We start from the raw sequence: 26,948 nt of genomic DNA on the forward strand, positions 1-26,948 counted from the left end.
AACTACACGTTGTTGAAGGACCAAAAAACTCTATCAAATCCGTATTTAGAGCGAGACAGCTTCGGAATTACCGCTTTCCCGACAGTTCATACTGAAGTACATGAAGCAGAGGACGAACAACCCCTGAGTAATCGAGGCAAAAGAATGGTGGTGGTTTCCCGTAGACTCCCAACAAAGTCAATCGACAGACGACAAAAGCCACTTTTCAAACATTGGGATATTTTTCATGCGTCAGTTTTCAAACGAGACTATTTCGAACTTCATAACTTGAAAATCCAGGTGCGATATGTTTTGTTAAACTCAAAAAGGAATCACACTAACTAGCAGTAAATATTACTAACCTTTCTTCGCTTCCCGTCTGCCGATACCATTCCTTCACTTTGGTTTTGAACTTGTCCGCAGCTAATCTCAGACTCCACTTCTGAAGACAAACGGGATGAAATCCTGGGTGTTCAGTGATACAGGTCAGGTTAAACACGAAGGCGCGCTAAATAAGGAAGTCTTCCCTGGGAAGACCTAGGCTCATTTGTCACTCACTGTTGACGTGTGCGGGTCAAATTTAAATGCTGGTAGACGAAAAAAAGGAGCTAATGAGATATCTATTGTTTACTTCCACCAGCATGGTGGCATGAGGTAACGTGCGAACCGCCTACTTCGATCTCAAATTTACCGCCACAAATAAACACAGTTTCCATTGGAGAAAGGAAATACAAATCTCAAAAATTGTTGTATTGTGATGAAGACATAAAACAATTTTGAGGAATGCGCCCGCTGTTCACTGCTTTTGAGTAGCTGTAGTTCAAGCTGACTTGACTCTAAGAATTCTTCATCACACGACGGTTGATTGACAAATGGTCCAGTGGCTCCTTTTATAGCGCGCCTTCGTGTTTAACATCAGGGGCAAGATCTTGTATGATGGTGTCACTCTTGATCGATTCTTCGCAGCCTTCCAGTTCACAACAACAGTAACATCCACTGATGTTTTGTAACAAAGCGACGTTGCAATTTCCACACTTGCACATAAAGTTCAGCAAATTTATGTTAGCAGAAAAATCATCCAAGAAATACATACACAATAGCGCCAGAAGCAATCGTGCCAACACATGTAATGCATAACTAAAGCTCACGCGAATATGTATATAAGGGAGAAACCAGCGAATCTCACCATTCCGTCAGTTCTACATTGCCCCGTAACCGGTCCTCAAGGCTTCATTCGAGCTCTTCGTTAGCCTTCATTTCTTCTAGGTATTTTTCTACCATTCTGCATAAGCCAGTGGTTCATCAGTATAAACAGCATCGTCATCGCTTGAATCGCTCGAAATTTCTGGTGATAATGGTGAAACGCGGGATGACTACCCTTCGTCTTAAAGTTCGTATCCAGCGATAAAATTCATTTCCGAGTCGTCTGAGTCGAAGCTCGTCTCCATGTCCGATGATTCGGAAGACGTTGTAAATGAATATCACAGGCTACGAAGACCGAATAGAATGAATCTCGTGCTAGAAAGGCTTTCGCAAATCGACGACTGGCTGAGAATTCCTTCAGCGTCTTCTCGCAGTGACGTCACAAGTCTACTCTGCCCAGATCCCCATTTACGCGGTCGTGGTCCATTCGGATCTCGACTTCAACGGGCCATAAAAAATTGAGGATTTAACCAAATCCAACAATTTTTTCGAAGAAATACTCACCAAAGCATGAAGATTTTTTTAAGTGAAAAATATATTTAGGGGTCAGGTGCACTTTAACTGGTCGAATGCTTATTGATTCAAGCCTTTTAAGTACAAATGGTCACAAGTAGCTGAAAGATTCAATAAAGTTAATATGATATTAATAATATAATAACACCTTTATTTAAACACGATAATGTTTCAAAGCTGAACAGCTTGTGGGGTCGTGTGTAAAGCAAATAAACTTCTAAATAAAATAAATTCAAATGATGGTTTTTGAGGAGAGGGGAAAACCGGAGAACCCTGAGAAAGACCTCTCGGAGTAGAGTAGAGAATCAACAAACTCAATCCAATGAAGCTGGGTCCGGGAATCGAACCCGGGACACATTGGTGGAAGGCTAGCGCTCTCACCACTACGCCAATTCAGCATCCATCTTATTCGATAACAAGGTTAGGGAAGTTTCCTTTAACCACACGAGGTGTTTCATTTAGCGAAATTTAGCCGTAGACCTAGGCTTGGTTCGTTCTTGACTTCAACCGTTTTAAGGTCAACAAACACGTTTAAGTAAGCTCGAAATCATGGTTCTTAGAAAACGCTGATTATGTAAATTTGTTGGAGTTCAACTGTCTTCTGGCTGAACAATAAAAAGGGTAAGATAGCTACGCAGAAGGGTCATTTTATCCCTTCATCATCTCACTTGGATGTTTTTGTGTCTGTCTACTAAGTTCTAAATTAAAAAATAGACCATTTGATGTAATTCACAATTTCATAAGTTTACGATACACTAAAAATGTTGACATTAATCTAATGGATAAAAGAATTTCGTGTTGTGTAAACATTTTTTTGTAAATTCTTGAGTTGCTGCACAGCTTTCAGAGATATATTGAACGGGTAACCGAAATGAGTTTAATTGGTAGGGGACAAAAACAAACACACAACGTTTCTCATTTTGAATTAAATTTTAAATTGGAGAAAATCACTTGGATATATCTTCGGATATCCCCCAGTTTTAGTTGGGGGATATTCGGTCAAGTGATGCGTTTTGACGAGCAAAAGTATTTGTTGGATTATAATCAATAATGGTCAATTATATTCAATTATAATATATTATGTATCATGTTAAAGGAATGGATTCCTGAACCTTTGAGAACTATATCCATAGGTACAAAAACATTCTCTCCATTGTTTTTTTTTATATATTTTCACTCTATATTTTTCCTTCTTGACCTGAAGCAATGTTGAAATGGCGTCAAAATATTTTACTAACAGTTGATAAGTGTTATATGTATTTTAATGACGTCCCATAGCGTTGAACGTTGCAATTAGAGTGGATGCCTGTGAAAAGGCACGAATCATTTGAAATGACAATTCTCACGTACGTTTGTAATCTATTACTTGTGCGTCACCACTTTACTGCTTTTATATTTACTCCTTTGACGAGCCCATGATATTGGGTTTCTAAGTTCTACACTTCGTGGGGAGGCTTACAGGTAAACACAAGCTCTCTTTAATTTAATCTAAACAATTTTACAAACCTTCATACAAATATGAGTTTTAAAGTGGTTTCTAGCTACCGAGCAAGTACAATGTAGGTTACTGTCTAGCTTTTTTTTTTTTTTGAGACTCAGCGAACATCATTCGCAGCCCCTGTATCTACACTTTTGAGTGTTTTTTCGGCCATTTGCGTTCTCCTACTGCTAGTATAGGAGAGAAACATACACTCAGTTGTGCAAATCACTTTCTATCGATGTCTCTCGCTATATATTGTAGGTACAGGAATCTCATTGCCACTAGAGAGCAAGAGAGGTTGAAAACACGATCAGCCTCTTTTTTTTTTCATCCATTCTCTTCTCCAAGACTTAAGGAAGCAGCTAATATGCCTCAGTTTGTTCTTCCACTTCCAAAAAAAAAAAATATATATATATATATAACTGCAGACAGTACTGTTTCGGCCTTCTGGGCCTCATCAGTGCAGTGCTAATGCTAGGATGGAGGAGAACCAATATGGTCACCCCAAACGATCCAACCTTTGTGGTATCGTCTAAGTCATGCCAGAGTGCTCAAACTAGAGTACACTAGCGAGCATGCGCAATTGCAGAGCAATGACTCATCCTAGTTAGAGTGCTCAATTTGGACATGAAAGCAAAGCTTTGTATGCCAAAGAGCTATATCTAACTGCAGACAGTACTATATCTAACTGCAGACAGTACTGTCTGCAGTTATATATATACTTATATATATATACTTATATATATATACTTATATATAATATATGTTGTAGAAGTTTTTGAAAACGTGACTGATCAAACTTGGAACCAGGCTTGCCAGCTGATGAACCACGCAAGATGTTGGGAGAACACAAGAAACGTTTGTAAACTTTTCCTTCTCTTTCTTTACCGATAGAAAGTGTGGTATATTGCTTTTGTGACATAAATATAAGGGAATGAAAAGCCGAATGAAAGCAACGGCACAGAGAAACTGGGCCGAGGTTTGAGGAAAACTAACGAGTAATAGCAATATGAAAGATAAAGCTTTCATAAAGTCCTCGTTAAAATTTACAGAAAGAGCTTAAAACACTTAAACTAAGCAAAAACTGTGAAATAAAAGCTGAAATCGCGGACAGCTACCCGAATTGCCGTAAGTCTTGAGAGCACGTTCACTCGGCAAGTGTTTTTTTTTTTCAGTAAGCAAGATTTTAAGTAAGTATCTAAGTGAATATTCCGTTAGTTTGACACTAACATTTTCTTGAAGCAAAAGCGTGGGAACTTTTCCTTCTCGACGTGAAGTTTGTGGAATACTAGTCGAGAATTGCGCGGTTTAAGTTCCTCCACTTTAACCGCGCAGCGAAAAATAAAGGCTTAAAACGGAGCAACCAGTTTGTTAATCTGAATTTTAGATACAATGAATATATGAAGTTCATATATTTTGAACGGCGGTATTAGATACGTATGATGCACGATCCTCGCAGTAGAGAGCGCTATTTCTGCAATAGCGAAAATCAGACGTGGAAAAAAATCAGGCCTGTACGGGATTCGAACCACTGACCTCTGCGATACTAGTGCAGCGCTCTACCAATTGAGCCGGCTAACAAGCCAACTGGGAGCAGACCGTTAAGTTGATTCGTAATAAACCCGTGATGATAAATCAGATAAAAAGCGCTCTCTACTGCGAGGATCGTGCATCATACGTAAAATTTGATAATGTCAGAAAAAAATCTTTGCCGTTGTTTTTGGCGTTTAAAGTGTCTTTCGAAGAATTTTCCACTTGCGTTACTTAGAACTCCCGCACATGCTGGTTCAGTAATCTTGGACTGTATACTTTCACTTGATTCAGGCTTTATTGTCAACCATTCAACATTACACGTTCCGTTCCAAGATCTATATATTCTACTCCATTATAACTTAAGGTCACAAAAATCGCTACATTTATTAGCCAAGGAAATCTGCACCCAGATACATAATCCCGTATAGGAATCAAGGCTTGCTCACGTCCTACAACGATTCGTGGGCACTAATTTCCTAACAAACGTGGGTTTACTTAACAATCATGCTCCTATGTTCCTACGCTGCTATGTTTCTACTGTTTTCGCGGAATCGCTGACATCTTGTACAGCTGTTGCACGCTCCTCAAATGGTAGATCACACCAGCCTATCGGAAACTGAAACTAATTTGAAATCTGATTACTGCAAGTGTGCAAGGATGTAAAACTCTCACAAATGGATGCACCAAGATACTTGCACCAAACTTTGAAGTTAGTCGAACACTGTTGAAAAATATGTTATGGCACGAGTCAAGTTCGTGCCAAAGGTACAAGTTCGAGCGAAATTAGTTTTTCGTATAGATAATCTCATGATTTCGAGTGCAATTTGGGATAAATCAGCACGAGTAAATTTTTCGAAGCTTAACCAAATTGCACGAGCCCGTAGAGCGACCGCTGATCTTTCTCAATTTACACGAGGAAAAAAAGCATGCAATTACTAGTTAATAATATACAATAAAAAATGCGACTGTTCTGCCTTTTTAGCTGTTTTTATTTCATGTTAAGGCTCACCGGTTCGGCCACTTGCCTTTGCCTTGTTGCCGGAGTCGTCTGCCTCCTCAGGAATAATCGAGCGTTTGTTCTCTTTCTCCGTTAGGTGTAGTTCGACAGCAGTAACCATGACATGAAAGCTATCTCGCTCGTAATCTTCTTCGTCTTTCTTACTCCTCCGTTTCATGCATTCGTATCCAAAACTTTTAGCTGGATGTTTTTCCTTTGTTGGGTGTTTTGTTCAGAAGTAAAACGTCGTTTCTTTCTCCTCGCATGTCTTCTGTTTTGTTTTGCTTTCGAGTCTTACCTGTCAACCAATTTGATTTCAACTTTCTGCACTGTTTAGGATGAATTGCTGAAAGTTTTGCTCGAGTATTATTGAAAAGGTCATCGCTGACAAAGAATGAAGCAGAGAAAAAAAAGGTTGAAAAAAGCGAAGTAGCTTTCCACCTTATTTCAGGGTGATGACATTGTCGCTCAAATTGATTTCTTTGTTTTAAACACCAGCCTTTTTTTTCAAGGATCGAAACTTTTTCGTCTGTGTCCTTTTCCTATCTTTTCCAAACTTGTTGTCAGGGATTTTTTATGTTTAAGATTACCATAGCAACACCACCAACCGGAAAATCTTGAAATATAGAAGTGCAGTTAAGAGCCAGCTTAATTTGTGATAATTAAATCGATTCAGCCAATTGTAATTGTGAGTGATTCTATAATCAGATTCCGGACTAGATTATGTGGAATTTTCCTCATGGATGTAGCTTTCATCACGGTAGTGAATGAAGCTCGACCCACTTTGGACGTTACACCATTAGATTAGTGCTAACATTAGAATCTGCGTGTGAATGGATGACTTAATGACCCTTTTAAAGTGAATTTATAAAATTTGATAATGATTCAAGGTTTGTGTTTATACACATGTAGATCATCTAAACAAATTACATGGTTGATGGCTTTTGAAGAATATTGTAATAGAGGGTGCGATAATTTTAGTGGATTGTGTGGAAGTTGGTCACATGATAGGAGAAATTATGTAGGTGCCAAAAGAAGCCTACCACTTAAGATTTTTGATATGTCTTGACTAAGCTTATAAAAAGTTTTACAGCAGCCTACCTACAAACGACCAAGAAACGATTTGTCGGTTGCATAGGTAAGTGCAAACAATCATGAAACCCAATTGACCTTATTATTTCATGTCAAAACGCTGTAGCTCACCCGATATCTTGCAAGATATTTGTAAGATATCACATGTTTTACTCAAGAATGGGATAATGCTGCGTGTTTTCAGGATAAACGAGATCAAAGGTCTTAACTGGTCGAATGCTTGTTGATTTAAACTTTTTAAGTACAAATGGTCGCAAGTAGCTGAAAGATTCAATAAAGGTAATAGATTCAGCATCCATCTTGTTCGATAACAAGGTTAGGGAAGTTTCTTTTCAACCACAGGAGATGTTTCATTCAGCGAAATTAAGCCGTAGGCCTAGGCTTGATTCGCTCTTGACTTCAACCGTTTTAAGGTCAATAAACACGTTTAAGTAAGCTCGAATTCGTGGTTCTTAGAAAACGCTTATTATATGAACAATAAAAAGGGTAAGATAGCTACGCAGAAGGGTCATTGTATCCCTCCATCATCTCCGTTGGATGCTTTTGTGTCTGTGTATTAAGTTATAAATTAAAAACACTATTTGATGTAATTCACAATTTCATCAGTTTGTGATACACTAAAAATGTTGACATTTATCTAATGGATTAAAGAATTTCGTGTTGTGTGAACATTTTTTTGTAAATTCTTGAGTTGCTCTACAGCTTTCGGAGATAAATTGAACGGGGAACCGAAATGAGTTTAATTGATTTCCCCAATTAAAAATCTAGAATAGAATTAAAAGTTATTTGGATCAATGATGGAAAAAATAAATTGCGCCAGTAGTTAAGTTAGGAAGTATATTATACCTCGAACCGATGACACTTGTTTCTTTAATTAGGGGGATACTCAGCCTGAGTCATCTCTTTAAACTCATCCGCTTAATGTACTGTGCGCGTGACAATCTCACGACAGCAGTTTTCACTAATCCGTGCTTTTAGGATTGATTACGAAAGATGTGCGGAACTGCATGACTCTGTGTTGGGGGGTTTTACCAACTCGCTTGGCTGAATTAACGAGAAGTACCAAGAATCTCAGTTTACTTTTCTTCTTTATTCTCTTCTATTGCTGCTGTTATTGGTCCTATTTTCCTTCTTCTACTACTACTTTTTCTTTCTACTCTTAGCAAGGAGTGCCCACGTATTAAATGCAAAAATCAGAGACATGTTTGGGTTAGCTGACCATGGGAGTTTCCATAGTGTATTCCTTTATTTTGAAAAAAGGGGGAAACTGATTGGCCCTCACCGAAGCACTTATCGAGCACAAGGAACCAATTGAACGTTTACAGCTGCGCGCAGGAATTGCGCGCACAAACAGGAACTTCAGTGTATGTAGAACTCAAGGTCAGCTTTACCAACGCAAACACGACCACCTGTGAAAAAAAGGCTGTCTCATTGTCTAACACGGTAACAAGGAAATCCGCGAGCTGAGCAAAAAAAAATATAAATCTAAGAAAACAACACGTAGGCGCAACAGGCAAGGATTAACAAAACAAAAGGCTTAACTAGAAAAGTCTCAAAACAACAACTTTCAATTCACCTCAAAACATCTGTGTTTGCATAAAATGTATGAACATTAACATACATTAAAATTATCATGAAACTTCTGATTGGTGTAAAACGGAACATCTGATTAATATAGTCACTTCGCGTGAGGTGATTATAGCAGCTCGAAGGTAACAGTTTTCCGCTCGAACTTTGCTCTCGGAAAACTGCTCGCATCTCGGAACAGATATTACAACATAACCAAAGTAAAGCGCGCGCTCTGATTGGTCAATTTAGCGTCCCCCATTTGCCCATGGGTGTACGCTGCTGACGTGCGCGAATAACGGGAGCCGATATTGACCACTTTCATAAATGGCTGCTGGATTAATATTCTTTTGTTGAAATTTAAATTAGCCTTTCTGGCCTCGCTTGAGATGTTTTCTTTTGAATTTTGTACTGGAGAACATCTTACCGTTTAAGGTGTGAGATGTTCTTTCTTCAGCGTTCTCTGATACGATTTAATGAACAAAAAAAGAAAATTTTCCTTCTTTTGTAACAAACACACAACGTTTCTCATTTTGAATTAAATTTTGAATGGGGAATATCACTTGGATATATCTTCAGATATTCCCCAGTTTTAGTTGGGGGATGTTCGGTCGAGTGATGTGTTTTGACGAGCAAGAGTATTTGTTTGATTATAATAAATAATGTTTAATTATATTCGATTATATTCGATTATTTAACAATTATTCCACGAGCGCGCGTTGGATATGAGATGATAGATAGCCAACGAGGCACGTAGCGCCAAGTTAGCTATAATCATCTCATATCCAACAAGAGCGAGTGGAATAATTGTCTTATTAAAAACGTTAAATCAAGTTATTAAATTTTATTAAATTTTACTAAATTTTTGGCTCACTTTTAATTTTAAGCTGACACGTACGCTTGCCATATTTGTAGATTATGGTATATTGGCTGATATACCATAATGGCTAAGCCAATAAAAGTCTTGAATTGCATTATCCAATGATTTAGTTTTTAATAAATTCAATTACATTCAATTATATTCAATTATATTCAATTATATTCAATTATATATCATGCTAAAGGAATGGATTCCTAAACCTTAGAGGACTTTATCCATAGGTACAAAAACATTCTCTCCATTGTTTTTTATATATTTTCACTCCATATTTTTCCTTCTTGACTTGAAGCAATGTTGAAATGGCGACAAAATATTTTACTAACAGTTTAATAAGTTTCATATGTATTTTAATGACGCCCCAGCGTTGAAAGTTGCAATCAGAGTGAATGCCTGTGAAAAGGCACGAATCATTCGAAATGACAATTCACACGTACGTTTTGTAATCTGTTACTTGTGCGTCACCCGGGTGCTTTTATTGTCAATGCGTCCTGTTACCGTCACGTATGAACTAACCTTTAGCCTTTGTTGAATCATTTCACCACTTTATTGCTTTTATATTTGCTCCTCTGACAAGCCCGTGATATAAAGTTTCCAAGTTCTACACTTCGAAGGAAGTCTTACAGGTAAACATACGCTCTATTCAATTTAGTCTAACAATTTTACAAACCTTCACACAGTCAATATAAAAGTGGTTTCTAGTTAACAAATGGTAAACACCACAGCGTACACAATTGAGTTATGGATGCACGCGGGAGGTTGCTAAGCACGAAAGAAGCGTAACAGTCGCTCGAGGCGATAGCCGAGAGCGACTCTAGCCTCTTGAATCAGAGCGTGCGCTTTACTTTGGTTATGTTATAACTACCGTGCAAGTACAATGTAGGTTACTATCTAGTTTTCTTTTTTTTTTGAGACTCAGCGAAGATTATTCGCAGCCCGTATCTACATTTTTAAGTGGTTTTTGGCCATTTGCGTTCTCCTACTGCTAGTATAAAGGAGAGAAACATGCACTCAATTGTGCAAATCACTTTCTATCGATGTCTCCACAGGGAGCCCAGACAAGCGACGAGTCTGGTTGTTTATTCAAATATAAAGGAATATATGGGAGAATATTGAAGAGTCCTATTATCGTAAACTTATATCATGAAATGTCTGAGTTAAAGCTCAAAGTAAATGTAAACCTACCTCACTTGCTGTGTATTGTCGTTTCTGTGGTTCTAAATGGCGAATTTGAGCGATTTGGTGGGTTTTGCGTCGACTGTTACTATACTATACTATACTATACTATACTATACTGTTACTATACTATACGTAACAGTCGACGCAAAACCCACCAAATCGCTCAAATTCGCCATTTAGAACCACAGAAACGACAATACACAGCAAGTGAGGCAGGTTTACATTTATTTTGAGCCTTAAGATAGACATTCCTTGATATAAGTTTACGATATTACGACTCTTCAATATTCTCCCATACATTTCTTTATATTTCGAACAAAGACCAGACACGCCGCTTGTGTGGGCCCCCTGTGATGAACCACGCAAGATGTTGGGGGACTGGGAACATAAGAAACGTTTGTAAAATTTTCCCTCTGTATCTTTACCGATAGAAAGTGAGGAAAACTAACGAGTAATAGCAATATGAAAGATAAAGCTTTCATGAAGTCCTCGTTAAAATTTACAGAAAGAGTTTAAGAGTAAATGTCAGTAAAAATCAAAGAAATCGCGAACACAGCTCAAAATTCAATTTCGCTCCTACTTTGTCCATTGGTAGGCTTTAGTCCCATACACATGACAGCAATGTCCGTTTGTGAAAATTCTCGCTTGTATAGGAGAAATCTACTTGAAACGGTTTACAATATTTTCTTGAACAAAACCTTTGAAATTGTCATAATTCGTGGCGGCGCTGTCCAGTCAGTTCATCGTAAGTTTTAAATTAGTTTCACACTGAATCCTATTCGTCTGATGCCTCTGCAATTGATTGGCAGCACAACCAACTCATAACCTTTCCTTAAAAATAAAATATGATTTTTTTTCAAGTGCACCCGCACTGTTCTGAAATAGATTCATTGGTACTTCAAACAAACGTGCCAAAAATGCCCGCGGTACGCAATGAAATCGACCAGCAAATCTCCTGAGACATGTTCAAGGATAGCTTCAACTTTCTACCGTTTTATTTCCCTGGGATATTTTGTATCTATACAACAAGACATTCCTGAAGTAAGCCAATTTTCAGTATCCGCCATTTTGAAGTAATTAACACTTCACATGTTTGCAGTTAAAAGTTTTCAATGTAAAGCTCCTCTAAATTGCTAAGCGAAGCAAAATGAATGGAATATGTTAAATATGCACCAGAGCAAAATGTAGAGGTACACGTAACAGAAATAGGTCGAGAAACGTTTACAAAATCTGCTGTGACTCACCTCTTGACCTCGTCTTTAAGTGTTTGGCTCGTCATGACATGTTAGTTGGCTTCATGCGAAATTATGCTTTCTCCTTTTCACAAGCGACCTTTGCTTATTAAGTCGGCTTCATGTTGTTGACGTTTCCTATCAGAACACTTCTCGGTGTTGCGATGATAGACATGAAAACATCTGATACATTGGAACAGTCGATGACCGTTCAACGCGGTTCGATCACTTGACTGATCTGTCACGCAATTTATTAACAAGCATCATCGGAGCCGTGACAGTGCTCTTTTTAATGTTGGGAAAAGTAATTTTAAAAAGACCCACATATTAATTGAGTGCAAAGAATGAACCCATTTTTTTTTTTTTTAACATAGTGACATTCTTAAAGTGCGCCTGAGATCAAAATTTTCGTACTTAATTTTTTCCATTTTCGTGTTCAGTGTGTCTCCTTCACCTACTGTGCCAAATTTCAGTTTAAACCGAGCACCAGAAATATCTTTTTTCGGGCCGTTACATTCACGATTTCGCGTCCGCCATTATTTGATCATGTTCCGGAAGTTGATCGCAAGACTCTGAGGAAGTGACGTCAAAGGCTGAACGCGAAAACCTCACATGGCAAAATGTCAAGCAAACATAAGAGAGTGCTTTACTCTATTCTTACAAAAACTAAACAAAAATGACTGGGCATCGATGCATAATTAAAAGCTGACGTAATCCTGCAGACTATGCTGCAGGTATTTCTCTGCTTCGGAGCCTTGCAAATAGATCAGAGTGGGAAAAACGGATGCGATTTGTGCGACCTCGCCGAGTAAACTTCAATCCTACAGAAATATTTGTGATCTACTCCGAACACTTCTCGAAGGACTGTTTCGAGAGATCTGTGTACTTTGAAGGATCTAGGCGAGTTCAGTGCCTACCGTTCAGTGCCAACCAATCAGAGTAAAGTACTAAAATACCTCTGGGAGTTAAATACCTCTGACTGGTTGTCGGAAAGGGGCGTGATTGATGGCTGTCACCCGAAGCTTGGTGGTATGAAAGTGAGATTCTCGACGGTCCTAACCAGAGGTTCTCTCCGCTCGCTGCTTTGCAGCTCGTTGGTCGGCGCTTCGCGCCGAACTCTCGTACTCCGGTAGAAAGAGAACCTCTGGGACCAGGGTATATTTTCTAAGTCCAAGAAAAACAAGAAAGGGACCATGGGAACATGGGCTGCGAAAAAAAACAAACAAACAAACAAACAAAAAAGGGACCTTGACATAAAATAAGGGACCCACGACTAAATACCCTCGATCTCGACATAAGACCCTCGACCCTCGATGGCTCGACCAAAAGTTAGACTCGCTTTATGATACAGTAGTCACCAAATATCTTGTGTAAACAAACTGACAACAAGCAAAAATCTGCCACAGTCTACCACCAATTTAATTAATTTTCTCGATAAGAAACAGAAACCAAATCTTATCTTAAGTTAACTTATCATGTTTTAACTTCAAACGTACTTTTCGACATGCGATCAATTGTTTCTTGATGGTCAAGTTAGTTGAAACTTCAACATGGCGGCTGCAGCAAATCTCGAAAAGAAGCAAACTTCAAACAAGGGTTACTGCAAAACCAAAAATTATCCCAAAAAATTAAAAGCGTAGCTGAGAACGCCTATTCTTAAACTGTATCTGCAATATAGTTATTGGGTTCTTCTTCGCGTATCAACAAGCGTTTTTGGCAGTTGTTTTAGGGTACCGTAGAGCTATTGAAAACAGCCGTAGGGTGTCATTGAGAAGAAAATTCATAAAATATTTATAACGGGAACATATCTGCTTTTCATGTTATCAATGAATTATTCAAGGCCCTAACTATAATGTTAGAGCAAAGGAAAATTCACAGATAATTTTCGACTTACGCTGGCAAGCCATGAAAATGACAGAATTTCGCCATTTCGAATATCGAAATTTGGCTCGATCCGCACTCGACCGTTTCTATTTAATTACTTTAAAAAAAAAAAAGATTAGAAAAAGTAATCCTGTTTTGGTTATTTTGGTACAAGGGTCTATCATTATAGAAAGTATGAGCGAAATCGATTTTTGGCTGTGTCCGCGATTTTGATGATCATATCTGATTTTTAAGGTCGGCACAGACGAGGGGACTAGTCCCTGCGACTAGTCCGTGCGACTAGTTCCGGCGACAAGTCTTTGAAGGGTTTACACGAGGGGACCGGTAGCAGGGACTAGTCCCTTAAGGCGTTCACAAGGGGGCACTCAATTGCACAAGAACATAGGAAAATTAAGAGGCAAAAGATGTTTCTTAGTCTGGAGCGTTACACGAAAACAATTAAAATTTGGTAACTTTTCATTATAGCACTATTAAACATCAACGCAAACGAACTACACTTATTCAGTCGGATTATTCATGCTTTTACGTGTTCCGTTTTTTTTATTATTATTATTTTTAACAGACACAGAGTCAAATAGGGTAAAAATTCCATCAAAACGGCTCCGACATCTGTATATGTTTACAAAAGTAGAAATAGTTTTTTATTCTTCAGTTGTAGAAATCTAGAAGTCAGGGAAAATTCATAGAAACTGCAATGTTTACAAATACCGGAAGTCACGCATTCTACTGACCCGTGATTGGCTTATTTACCGTTTAGTCGCAGGGACTGGTCGCACAAACAGTTCACACGAAGGGACAAACATTTGTTTCATGCAACAAGTCCCTGCGACTGGTCGCACGAATTCAAACCAGTTTGAATTCGTGCGACCAGTCGCAGGGACCAAATTTTGGTCCCAAATTTTGGTCCCTGCGACCACAGAAATGTGTAGTTCACACGAAGGGACTAGTCGCATGAAACTGGTCGCTGTGACTAGTCGCAGGGACTAGTCCCCTCGTGTGTGCCGACCTTTACTGACAGTGCCCCTTAAAACACTTTAAACTAAGCAAAAACTGTTGAAAAGCTGAAATCGCGGACAGCTACCCGAATTGCCGTAAGTCTTGAGAGCACGTTCACTCAGCAATTATTTCCTTTTCTTATCAGTAAGCAGGATTTTAAGTAAGTACCTAAATGAATATTCCGTTAGTTTGACACTACAATTTTCTTGAAGCAAAAGCGTGGGAACTTTTTCTTCTCAGCGTGAAGTTTGTGGAATTCTAGTCGGGAATTTCTGAGGTTCCTCCACTTCAACCGCGCAGCGAAAAATAAAAGCTTAAAACGGAGCAACCAGCCTGTTAAACTGAATTTTAAATATAGAATTTGATCACGTCAGAAAAAAAAATCTTTGCCGTTGTTTTTGGCGTTCAAAGTGTCTTTCGCAGAATTTTCTACTTGCGTTACTTAGAATTCCCGAACATGCTGGTTCAGTAATCTTGGACTGTATACTTTCACTTGATTCAGGCTTTCTTGTCACCAATTCAACATTACACGTTCCGTTCTAAGATGTTTATATTCTACTCCATTACAGCTTAAGGTCACAAAAATCGCTACATTTATCAGCTAAAGAAATCCGTACCTAGATACGTAATCCCGTGTGGGAATCAAGGCTTGGTCACGTTTTACAACGATTCATGGGTACCAAATTTCCTACCAAACGTGGGTTTACTACTATGTTTTACTACTATGTTCCTACGCTGCTACGTTCCTACTGTTTTGATATTATACATGCCGCAGCGCTTCCTTTTATATTCTCCGTTAACGGTAACAAAATAACAATTAACTTGTTAAACAATTAAGAATATAATGATAAATTTCGAGCGTGTAAACGCTTCACGAAAGTGTCGTCTTCGTTTCCTTAAAACGAAGGCTTTACAAAATCAAAATCTGGGAATTTGCCCCGTGTGGCTTTTCTGCCATCACCATCAATTTAACGCATACGTATTCAATCCTCACACAGGTAGATTGATGGTTTTCTTTTCTTATAGTTTTTTACGTCTAAAAATGTTTAATCAAATATAACATGATCGTCTGACCAGAACGACGGTCCATCGTCGCTACATCGACGACTGTATTGCGCTACCTCCGGCCTCTTCCAGAGAGGAGCTTACTCAATAAATAACCGCAGCCAATTCTTTCCACCGGCTCTAAAATATACCTGAGTAATTTACGACAATTCTGTATCCTTTTTAGATATCAAAGTTTCAATTGAAGGCAACAGTATATGGATTAGTGGGTATTACAAACCTACAGACTCACATAGTTACTTGTTGTATTCATCTCCGCATCCATCTCATGTTAAGAATTCCATTCCTTTTTCTCAGTTTCTAAGACTTCGTCGTTTTATGTAGTGATGACTCTGATTTTTCCCACAAACCAGAGTCAATGTGCCAGTTTTTCGAAAAACGTGGTTACCCTGTTTCTGTCATTCAAGCGGTCACCACCGCGACCAACGAAAATTCCGACAGCATTCCATTCACTCTCGCGTTTCGCCCTCACAACCACTCAGTTAAATCCATTATTCTTAAAAACTTTAAATAACTTAAAACGATCCAGAGACTGGCACTATCTTTTCGCAACCTCCACTTATTTCATTCAAACGCGACAAAAACATGGAAAATTTTTTGGTCAGAAGTACATTCCAAACTAATGACCAACCCGGCACTTTTAAATGCGCTCGCGCACGATGCAAAAGTTGTCCTTTCATTCACAACGCTGAGAAAATATCGGGACCCAAGCGATCCATTAAGATCACCGATCACTTCACGTGCAGCTCCGCCAACATAATCTTTACGCTTTTCATTCCACTAATTTATTCGTGTTTTTCTCGCCGCCATGTTACCACCAATAGCGTAGCTCCGCTTTCTGCATTTAAACCCACACACAACCCACAATTCCTCCATTCGCTCTGACGAATTAAGGGCTAACGCTCGAAAGGTCAGCTTTTTCACACGTTACGGTGGCCAATTTACAACTTCAACTTAGTTGATAGAACCAAATTACCTTTTACCTCCACAGACGCAGCACCACAGTTTCTTGAGAAACTTTCAGACTTTGTTCATTGGCCTCCCGGTTAGCTCAGTGGATAAAACGCTGGACTGTTGTGCGGGAGGTCGAGGGTTCGAGCCCCAGTTGGACCAACACTCAGGGTCTTAAAATAATTGAGAAGAATATGCCACCTTTCTATAACATCAAGAAATGGTTAGATATTCTAGTCTTCTCGGATAGGGAAGAATAAATGGAGGTCCTTTCCCCTGCAGGGTTAGGGGCAGGAGACATTAATTTCCCACGCACGAGATTACTGCATAATGGGTGTTATGTTCGAAACACGAATTCTCAAATACTACACAGACTGGTGAAAACACAAGCCTTTAATAAATCCTCCCGGGTTTTCTCTACCGCTTGCCGATCAGCGGCCTCACAGGACTTCATGTTACTACATTGGATGTCCTCCTCTGGGGCGGGATGGGTGGGTATGGGATGGGTGGGTAACAGGACCCCCGTTGATACCAGTGTTTACTAAACTGAAGGGGCTATCCTGTATAAATATAGATGTCTACTCTACTGGTCCATATTTATAACCGAGCCTGGAGATTAGTAAAGAATGTCGGGGGATCATGCATACTTCAGCCTAGAGAGGTCCTTCTTTCTCTGCTCATCACATTTTTGCACTGGATAAGAGCACAGGCTGATTATGCCTCCTGCTAGGCCACTCACAATCACTGTCTACGTATTGATGAATCAGCTTAAGAATTGTTAGCCGATCATTTAGCAGACCCCCCATAATGACAAACAGTTGGATGATAGAGTTTCTTTATCCTCCACATGCCGCATAGATGCCGCAGGGAAATCGCACGGATCTAATCAACAAAATTTAAAAAACCCTTTTATTGCAACTTTGTTCCCATAGAGTTTATAGGAATGGGAGTTGCACTCTCTTGTTACTGGTCGAGTAAAACTTGAAAAAGTAAATACTTTTTTTTCTTGTCCCTAGAGTTTGCTCTATGATTGAGCCAATTGTGCTCTACGTAGATCTGAACATTTGTTGTTATAATTATTTGCAATACGGTAGGAGGGAATTTTATTCCCCTTTGTACTACATACTATTAGATTTCGTGGAAATGTTTCCATGCACTTCAAGCATTTTCTCTTCACCCTAACACGTGACTTGCTATGATTCCTAGTCGTACCCAGTTTTGTAGGCTGCCGGAGATCGATTCAAGAGAGCGGCTAGGTTATCAAATGATAACCATTTGAGATCACTCACTGTAACAATCGCAATCTTTTTTTAATGTGAGTAGTAGATCAGTGCTTTTATTGACCTTTTCAAAAACGTTTATTATTTGTTACTTATGTTCACAGCTACTCAGGGTTCTAGACACATACAAAAGAGCACAGATTGGGGGCAAAACAGTGGATCGGTCCTTCATATTACATTGAGGTGAGTAAGTATGGTATGAAACAAGTATGATCCGGCTTCTAAATTCTTCTGGCTTAGCAGGATACTGTTCACTCAGTATATCATTCGTTATCAATATTCCCGTTGTGCGGAAGTACATCAGATAATGGGAACTCAGTCTCACAGCTTGCAATGCCGCGAATTCATCTATGGTACTACATCCATAGTCTTACTATCTTCCACTCCGTTCGGATAAGGTCTGATTTTCCATGTGTTATCTGTAGTTGACTACTTTAGCTTACTGTTGTCATGTTCTACTTTCGCTTTCTTAATTCATGAGGTACTTGGAAAGCTTTACTTCCTGTTGCGTCAGTCTTTCTCGGAAATGACAGTGAACAATAGGGTTCAGTTTGACATTTGTCACGGTCGTTTGCCAACTGACGTTTGACAGCAAATGATACGTATATGCATAAATACTATATAAGATCAAATACCGTTGTTGGTTGTAAGTCAATGACGTTCCAGTCAAAATATCGCGAGCCTGTAGCAATACTTATCTTGTGACTTCGTGTAGCCTGTTCGACGCTTTCAGTTCATTAACGGTTAGGATAGTAGTGAGGGCCAAAAAGGGAGACAGGATTTGGTAGGGTGCATCCCATACAACCCCTCCTCTTTTATCACTCTGTGGCACTTAAGTGACTGGTTTGCCTCAGAAAGCCTGGAATAGACCACACCTGAACGATTTGTTTGGAAACGCGGGACTAAAAAAGAGTGTAAAGACAACAATCTGTTTCGAAAAAGGAAAAGTAAACCGGCCTAAATTTCGTCCCTTATTTTAGGAATGCTGTAATAGCAACAGTGTTGCTTGGCAAAAACGGTCATCGAAATATAAGATTTCAGTTTTCTCTTTGAAAGTATGTAGGCCTCCTTCATACGGGAGCTGAAATAGGGTAAAATATGGACCGGACTATTTTTTGGACTATTTTTTGGACCGTATTTTGGACCACTTTATCGGGGGAGGGGGGGGGGGGGAAGGCAGACCATTAGTAGTCTCTGCAGTCTATCAGCGCTATCAGCAGTGTTAAGTCATGCGTGTGCCTGTTAAGTCGTCTTGTGCCAGTGCTAAATGATACTCACAGGTTAGCATGAATCATCTTCCAGTTGCCTCACGTTTCCCTTGTATGTGACAGAAAAAGCGAAGAAAAAGTGCGATGTCTTTATGAATGGTTTCCCAACATGGGGTGTAACCTAGTTGTTAACGAAACTCTCCTGACATATCCAAGCTTCAGACATTAAAATTTCCCAGGCAGAATCGGACTTTTACGTTTTGCCGACGGAAAATATTGGCAGGCAACAGTACACACCATAGTTCCACTTCGCAGGTTTCGTAGGCTTTTATACAAGGATGTGATTGGTAGCGGCCCGGGCAAATTGGAAAACAAACCTGGCCGCGATTTCCGGTATTGTTGATGAACTCCTTTGTTTGCGAAACAGATATAATCGATATTTGCGCTTCCCATATTAAAAGTACAGTAGTGTTTTTGCTCGATTTGAGAAAATGGATTCCTCTTCGAAATCGTTCGCTGATGCGGTAAGAGGGCAGAAGACAAACAGTTGGTGGAGGAAGTAACCAGGCAGAGGACGAGGAGGAGGCGATGTTGACTGCCATCGAAAAATCACGGGAAATTGTAAAGGTAGCTGTTGTCTCATTACTGCTTGGTCTGTTGTTTTAGGGAAAATCCAGAGAAGGGCAATCTGTTCCGCTAAGAATAGCTTTTTCAGTCTGTTAAAACAAAATGACTAGTAGTTTTAACTGTGACCTCTGTTTGTGTAGTGGATGGTTCAAGCGATAAAGAACCAACTTCGGGATTCTGCCGCAAGCATAAAAAGGAGGACAGGGTAAGTGTTTTCTGGCTACGTTTTAAAATACTCTGCAAGTTGGCGCGAATCTTTCTGTGAAATAGCACAAACCATATAGGGAAATGTTGTGAACAATTTGCGGTTTTATTCGTTGTGATGCAGAAGTAACCGCCGAGTCTCTTGTTCTTGGGGATTGTTTTTGTAATAAAAAGTTCTTCAAAATCTTACCTGATAGAACTTAAATTATCTAAGTGGATCGTTCACGCGAAAAACTAAGGCTTGCGTAGATGACCAGATCTCGCGCTTCGATCACGGTCGCGAAAATAGGAGCACTTGAGAAGGATTCATTTTCACGGGCGACAAAAATCAAACTTGACTTACCCTTGCGCTCTTCCAGCGCGCGCTGGCAATTTTGCGAAACAAAGAAACTGCCAAAATTTTTACATACAAATAGTCAGTCCAAAACCGCTCAAAATAATTTGTTCGAGCCTGTGAATACTCCATAAATTAGTAGTAGTTACTAATACATCAACCTCCCACCCTTCTGTGTACTAATAGTTCGTCCTCCACCCCTCCCTTAGTAACAACTGTCTGCCTACCATCCCTCCCTGATAATAATGATAATAATAATAATAATATTAATAATAATAATAATAATAATAATAATAATAATAATAATAATAATAATAATAATAATAATAAGTCAGATTATGTGGCAAGGCTCCAGAGAGTGTGGCACATATCTTGTCAGGATGCAGTGCGCTGGCCCAGAGCAAGTATCTCTCTAGACACGACGCAGCACTGAAGGTACTGTTTTACGAACTGTTGTATGATGAGGGATTTATAGACGAGATACCACCCTGGTACTCACCCGACAAGCCGAAGCCCGTGTACGAGTCAGAGAATGTTAAAGCTTATTGGGATGTCCCTATATATGCTGATCAACAACTGGTCAGCTGCAATAGGTGGATGCACGCATTGTAAATCATATCTGCAAGAGAGTTGTGACGCTAGAAATGAACTGCCCATGGGTTAACAATCGGACAAGAAAGGATGAAGAGAAGACACTGAAGTACGGACCCCTTCGCTGGGAACTAACGCAGCAGTTCCCAGGCTACGAGGTGAAGCAATATAACATCATTATGGATGCCCTCGGGGGTTGGTCACGGGAGCTGGATGTCATGATGCGCGAGTTGGTGGGAGGCAGAAGCACAGACGTACTGCGAAAGATGCAGAGGGCAGTGCTCTCGGGCACACTGAATATTGCCCGGACTTTCAAGGTGGCAGTTTGAGTTCCTGTTAGAAGGAGGACCGTAGACACAACGGAAAAGCTTTTTAGGATTAGTTAATGTACATTTATTTTTTACTCCATGGGTCACAGGTTACGGTTTTCGCCCTGTGCTGCCTGATTAGAATGTAGCATTCAGTTGATTTCTCTGCGATATAATAATAATAATAATAAACAGTTTAGCGTGGAGAAACACGTAGCTAGAAGCTAGTTTACAGGTTTTCCACGAAACAACTTAAACAAATAATTCAAATTGAAAATAACGTTGTTAAGAATCCCAACTGGCCGAAGGTAAACCAGTTGGCTATATTACAAGCATGGCCGAGGATTTGAAACTCGGGGCTACAGTGAAACAAATCCAAGTAGTGGCCAGGGCGGGACTCGAACCCGGTAGCGACGGATTGCAAGTCCGACACGCTGACCACTCCACTCGACCATGCTGCCTCCCTGAGTGCTGATGGACTGCATAGACTCCGACGAAGGGCTAACGCTCGAAACGTCAGCTTTTGTAATCATTACAGTGGCCAATTTACCATTTCAACTTTGTTGATATATCCAAATTATTTCGTTACTCCCACCGACGCAGCCCCAAACAGTTTCTTTCGAAACTATCAGCCTTTATTCATTTGCATAGACTACTAATGGTTTGCCTCCCCCCTCCCCCCGATAAAATGGTCCAAAAAAAAAAAAAATGGTCCAAAAAATGTTCCGAAAAAATATGGTCCAAAAAATAGTCCAGTCCATATTTTCCCTATACCTCCGGGAGCGTGATGCGCGACCAGTTCTGTCACCTTTCTCGTGACACGAGTGTTTAAAATGGATGGGACACTTTGGAGAGCTATCATTGCATAACATTTGGTGTGCTCCATGAATTACTTGAAGGCACGTGGAATAATTTAACTAAATTTGTAGAGGGTTGCCTATGAAACTCCGAGCTCCATTTGATCACAGGGTAGGCATTGTAATTGTAGCTGATATACACAGGGTCCTCTATCATTTCCATTCACCTCAACTGATGGCTTAATCATATGCATAGCTTTGAAATAAGAAAACGGACTGTTATGCAAACTTGTGAGCCTAAAGGTCCTAAAGCATTAACAGTTTGTAGCACACGATCTCTTCGTTATGATTATTCGGTTATTATGAAAGGGTTACAACACGTGGCCCGAGAAAGAAGAAATCAGTGAAAAAAGCTGGCAAACACCAAAGATATACTTTATTCCATCAAGTTGATAGAAGGCCTTTTTAGTAGGTTGTTGACAGTTAAAGGTAATAATCATTAACCATGTACTGTTATGACCATTTATTTTCTTGTATCCTTCGATAAGTTGAGTCATAAATTACTCGATTGTAATGTACATTTAAAAAGTCAGACGTTGCAGGAGGCAGTATCGTTTTTTCCGGCGTTAGGTCATCTTTCACTTCTTAAACAGACTACTTGAAGTGATCTTATGTCACACGCAACAAAACAGCAACACTGGACATACTAAACAAGTTGCGACAAAAATAGACGAATAGTCTGTAGCAGGACAATAAACTTATTTGAAAACGTAATTAATTTAAAAATTAATAAAATATACATTAATTTAAGCTAGAAGGTATTAAAGGAGATTGGGCCCCGCACCATGGCCCAAATTGGCTTTTTCATTGCCCCAGTTGTAAATTTATCTCAGATTTAAACTGTAAAAGTCTTTCTGACTTTTGGAAGGAAGGAAGGAAAAGAAAACAAAAGGTTCGAGTTCTTCGCTAGAAGAAGAAATGTCCGTCAGTAATTTGCAACCTTTGAAGGAATTTACCCATCTGTTATACAGCCTCTGAGAGTAATTCTATTTATATCAGACTAACTATAAGGAGTTAGTACAGAAGGCGACAAACTTATCAAACCATCAGAGATTTCTTTAATCTTTATTGTACTTGATTAGAAGATTCTGAAGAGTGGATCTCTGGCTTGGAAGAACTAATACGATGAAGCTTACTTCAATGTTTGCAATACTGACGCTGATCGCAACCGAAATCAAAACCTAAAAAATCTAGTCCTAAAACGAGCTATTCATGAACTGTCAAATAAAGGAAAACGAACTATTCATGAGCTGTCATATATAGGAAACCGCAATCGCTTAACTTTTTAAAACCACGGAGGAACAGAGAAAAATAATCACGCAAATTTCGCTAGTCACGCATTGTTCAAAGTCACGCAACGAAACTAGAACTGTTCATAACAAGAGTTAAAAATAATTTCGAGGAAAAATAAGAATTAACTTTTGAATCTTGAGAGGAGAAATTTCAAAAGGGACTTATTAGTCAGTTAAAGGTCGGAGAGTACGACTTTATCAATATTGACGAGGAAATATTACATCAGTGCCAAATTTTTTTAAGAAAATTTCTACAAATCCCGTGTAAGTGAACAGGATTTGGACAATTCGAGATGTAATTTTGCTGAAGACATGAACCTTAACACCTTAAACGAAGATAAAAAGAAAACTAAGAAGTATTATTAAGTAAAGAGCAACTTCTACAAGCGTTAAAAATTATGGAATTAGACTAAACACCAGGTACCGGCGACATCCCCGCAGAATTTTTGGCATGATCTGAATGATATCTGTTAGAATGGATCAATCATTGGAATCGAAAGGGACAGCTTTCAGTTACGCAAAGACGAGGAATAATCAAACTCATCCCAAAGAAAGATCCAGAACTCTTTCCTATTAAAACTGAACTGGCGCCCAAGTACGCTTCTTAAATGTGATTATAAGATTGAAGGTCTTACAGCGAAAGCTCTTGTCACTCGCGTCAAGAAATTGACACTTTGGTCGATACCTTGACAAAAACTTGACAGTTTGTTGCCAACCACTCAAAGTAAGTAGATAGAAAGCATGGAACTACTCTGAACAATACCTTACCGATATTCTCTCACAAATTCGAGAATGCTCGCGGTTTACTATTACCTGGCGTGAATTCTGCCTCGACAGAAACACTTTCTGTTCCAGGTGATCGTTACCTGTAATTTGCCCCGGTGCTAACCTAGCATGATGATAAATCCCGTTTATTACGAATCAACTTAACGGCCTGCTCCCAGTTGGCTTGTTAGCTCAATTGGTAGAGCGCTGCACTAGTATCGCAGAGGTCAGTGGTTCGAATCCCGTACAGGCCCGATTTTTTTCAGGTCTGATTTTCGCTATTGCATAAATAGCGCTCTCTACTGCGAGGATCGTGCATCATACGTATCTATAACCGCAGTTCAAAATACATGAACTTCATATATTCATTGTATCTTTAACAACTCTCATAAAAAGATAGGAGAAATGGCAGGCCTCCGATACTAGGACTGAACAAATGAGAAATAGATAATGGATAAAACTTAGGAAATGAGGGAAATAAATAAGTTGCTGAGTCACTATGTTATGATTTGAATGCCGCTTCAGTGAAACGAATTTTCATTAGATAAATGGCACCTTTTCATTTGCCGTCTTTTGAAAGGTGCTTTGTTTGAGACCACGTGTACACAGATGTTGTTGAACATCAACCATTGGAAGTGTGTATCTAATTTGAAGAAGACAGGAAGTCTTTCTCAATGAATAATCTCCCTTCAAATTGTGTTTGCGGACCAAGGTTTCAAACGCAATTTATGAAAAGGATATATTTCTTTTTGCAGAAAACAAAAAACAGCTTCTCTACTTTACAAGCTTGAATAAGATAGAGTACTACTCCAGCAAGGTGACACCTGGCGCAACAATACAAGTGTGAGGAGTTGGTTAAGACCCTGCGTGACATTTGTGCCATACTAAAGCTTCACATTATATTGATTTAAATACAGCGGTTGAGCGAGCTTGTAAACTTCCAACAAGATCTCCTAAGAGGCAGAAAAGCGAGGTCTAAAGTGTGTTACCTTCTTTCCCAGGGTTTTCTGAACGCTGAAAAGGTAGGTTTGAAAGTAAATGACAGGCAATCCGACTCTGGAATTCGGCGAAGCCGCCGATAATGCATCCTCCGGAAATAGCGTTTTAAAATATGTAAAGGTAAAATGCAAGTAGTGAAACGCAAATCACAGAAGAAACTAACATCACCACTATTTGGGAATCCCCCTCATTTAATGCGTCAGTAGTCATAGTCTTAAAATAGAATTGTAAAAACCAGCTTATGTATTCTAAGTTAGACAGGTCTTAGTGGTTTGCACACGATTTTAAATAGAGAATCCTAATTTTGTTAATTTCCTTTAGGCACAATTGTTTTATTGCTGAGATCGTTTATTTCAACATGCGTTCACGATTTTCGAAAGTTATTCAGGTATAAATGCAATTTGTTTGACAAACTCGTCCAAATCGATTGCATCCTTTTTTCACAAATAAAGGGGAAATTTTATAAAGAAATTGGGATGCTGCCTAAGTGATTTGCGAACCCGATGAAGATGGTGCGTACGTAAGCACCTTTTACAACCCAGATGCGTAGGAAGTCGCACAACCCTCATTTGACCAAGTATAATCGCTTAATGATCTGCAAGTAGATGGGATGTGCAATCGTAACGCATCTTTACACTTCAAAAAGAAAATTTTTGACGAAATCGATGAAAGTAATTAGAATGATAGAGATTTCATACATCTATTGTGAGCACCCAATATAAACATAAGGGAAACGCGTGACTAACTCCTGTAACATAAATTTCAAACGTGACATTCTAATGATAAACAGCCCTTCACTTTGAAAAGGTATGTCTGTAAATTTCTCTGGTGATGACTTCCACTACGGTTGTCGAGCTGTATGTACAGCAGTGGTAAACTTCATTTCAACTCGGATTGAAGAGTCACTGGTATCTTTGAGAGAAGGATAAAATTAAATAATAACATAAAAACTATCACGAAGTAAATGATAAAAAGACATTCTTATCTAATTTACAATGTCAAGACGGTTTGTTATATTGACATCATATCGATAGTAGGTCATTCAATATGCTCCACAATCTGGGTCCATGAAATTGAAATGAATGCTTCCCTTTGGAAGAAGTATGGATCCGTGGTAACCGAAATTTGTTTCGACCTCCGAGTCCATCAAATTCACAGTAAAATGCTAGTTCTTGAGGTATACTAATATGGCCTTTTTAAATATAGCCATAATATAGCCTTTTTATATTTTTTCAATATAGCCTTTTTATGGCTTTTTTTTTCTTTTTAAGTAGTCCCCTCTCTCCCTCCCTCTCTCCTCCTCCTCTCTCTCTCTCTCTCTCTCTCTCTCTCTCTCTCTCTCTCTCTCTCTCTCTCTCTCTCTCTCCCTCCCTCTCTCCTCCTCCCTCCCCTCTCTCTCTCTCTCTCTCTCTCTCTCTCTCTCTCTCTCTCTCTCCCTCCCTCTCTCCTCCTCCCTCTCTCTCTCTCTCTGTCCCCCGCTCTCGATCTCGATCTCGAGCTCACAAGGCCTAGAAGAATTTCACATGTCTTAGTTTTATTATTAAGGATAATTCGAAATATATTTTTACACGGGATTGCCAGTTAATCAAAATTTCTTACACTACAGAAATGCAGCATTTATTGCAATAGTGGAGGTGTGACACAAAGAAAGTCTTGTAAAGCCGTGCTTTGAGTTGCTGAGAATTTGTCTGAATCGTTTGATGACTTTTACTGGATTGCTTCCCTTTCTAGTGACGTTATGTATTTGCTAAAAATATTTAAGTGTTTTCTCCTTATCAATACCCAATGATCGATGCCGTTCCTCATATCAATTTCCAGTAGTGACAGTCGAGTTGCAATTTTTCTCTCTCGAAATAATCGTTTGTAATATATTTTTTTGTGTATACCAATTCACCATGGTAGCTAGTTGATTTTCCATCGTGTGATGAAGTCCCAC

The 26,948-nt window shown here is 39.2% G+C and overlaps 1 protein-coding gene across 6 annotated transcripts in view; it reads left to right on the forward strand.

The window, feature by feature from the left end:
- LOC111339228 (TNF receptor-associated factor 2) overlaps positions 1–26,948 on the forward strand; it is a 49,869-nt gene that overhangs the window by 6,751 nt on the left and 16,170 nt on the right. For 2 of the 6 annotated variants that reach the window (XR_016000666.1, XM_022945837.2), the window contains exons 1-3: positions 9,561–9,866; positions 17,932–18,010; positions 24,769–25,035. The gene's annotated coding sequence lies outside the window, so the exon portion shown is untranslated. Of the gene's footprint in view, positions 1–9,559; positions 9,867–17,795; positions 17,863–17,931; positions 18,011–24,562; positions 25,036–26,948 lie in introns of those variants that run through there. The other 4 variants (XM_022945835.2, XM_088758756.1, XM_088758758.1 and 1 more) reach the window with 4 other exon arrangements.

The sequence above is a fragment of the Stylophora pistillata genome, chromosome 4, assembly GCF_964205215.1.
Source record: "Stylophora pistillata chromosome 4, jaStyPist1.2, whole genome shotgun sequence".
Taxonomy (NCBI): domain Eukaryota; kingdom Metazoa; phylum Cnidaria; class Anthozoa; order Scleractinia; family Pocilloporidae; genus Stylophora; species Stylophora pistillata.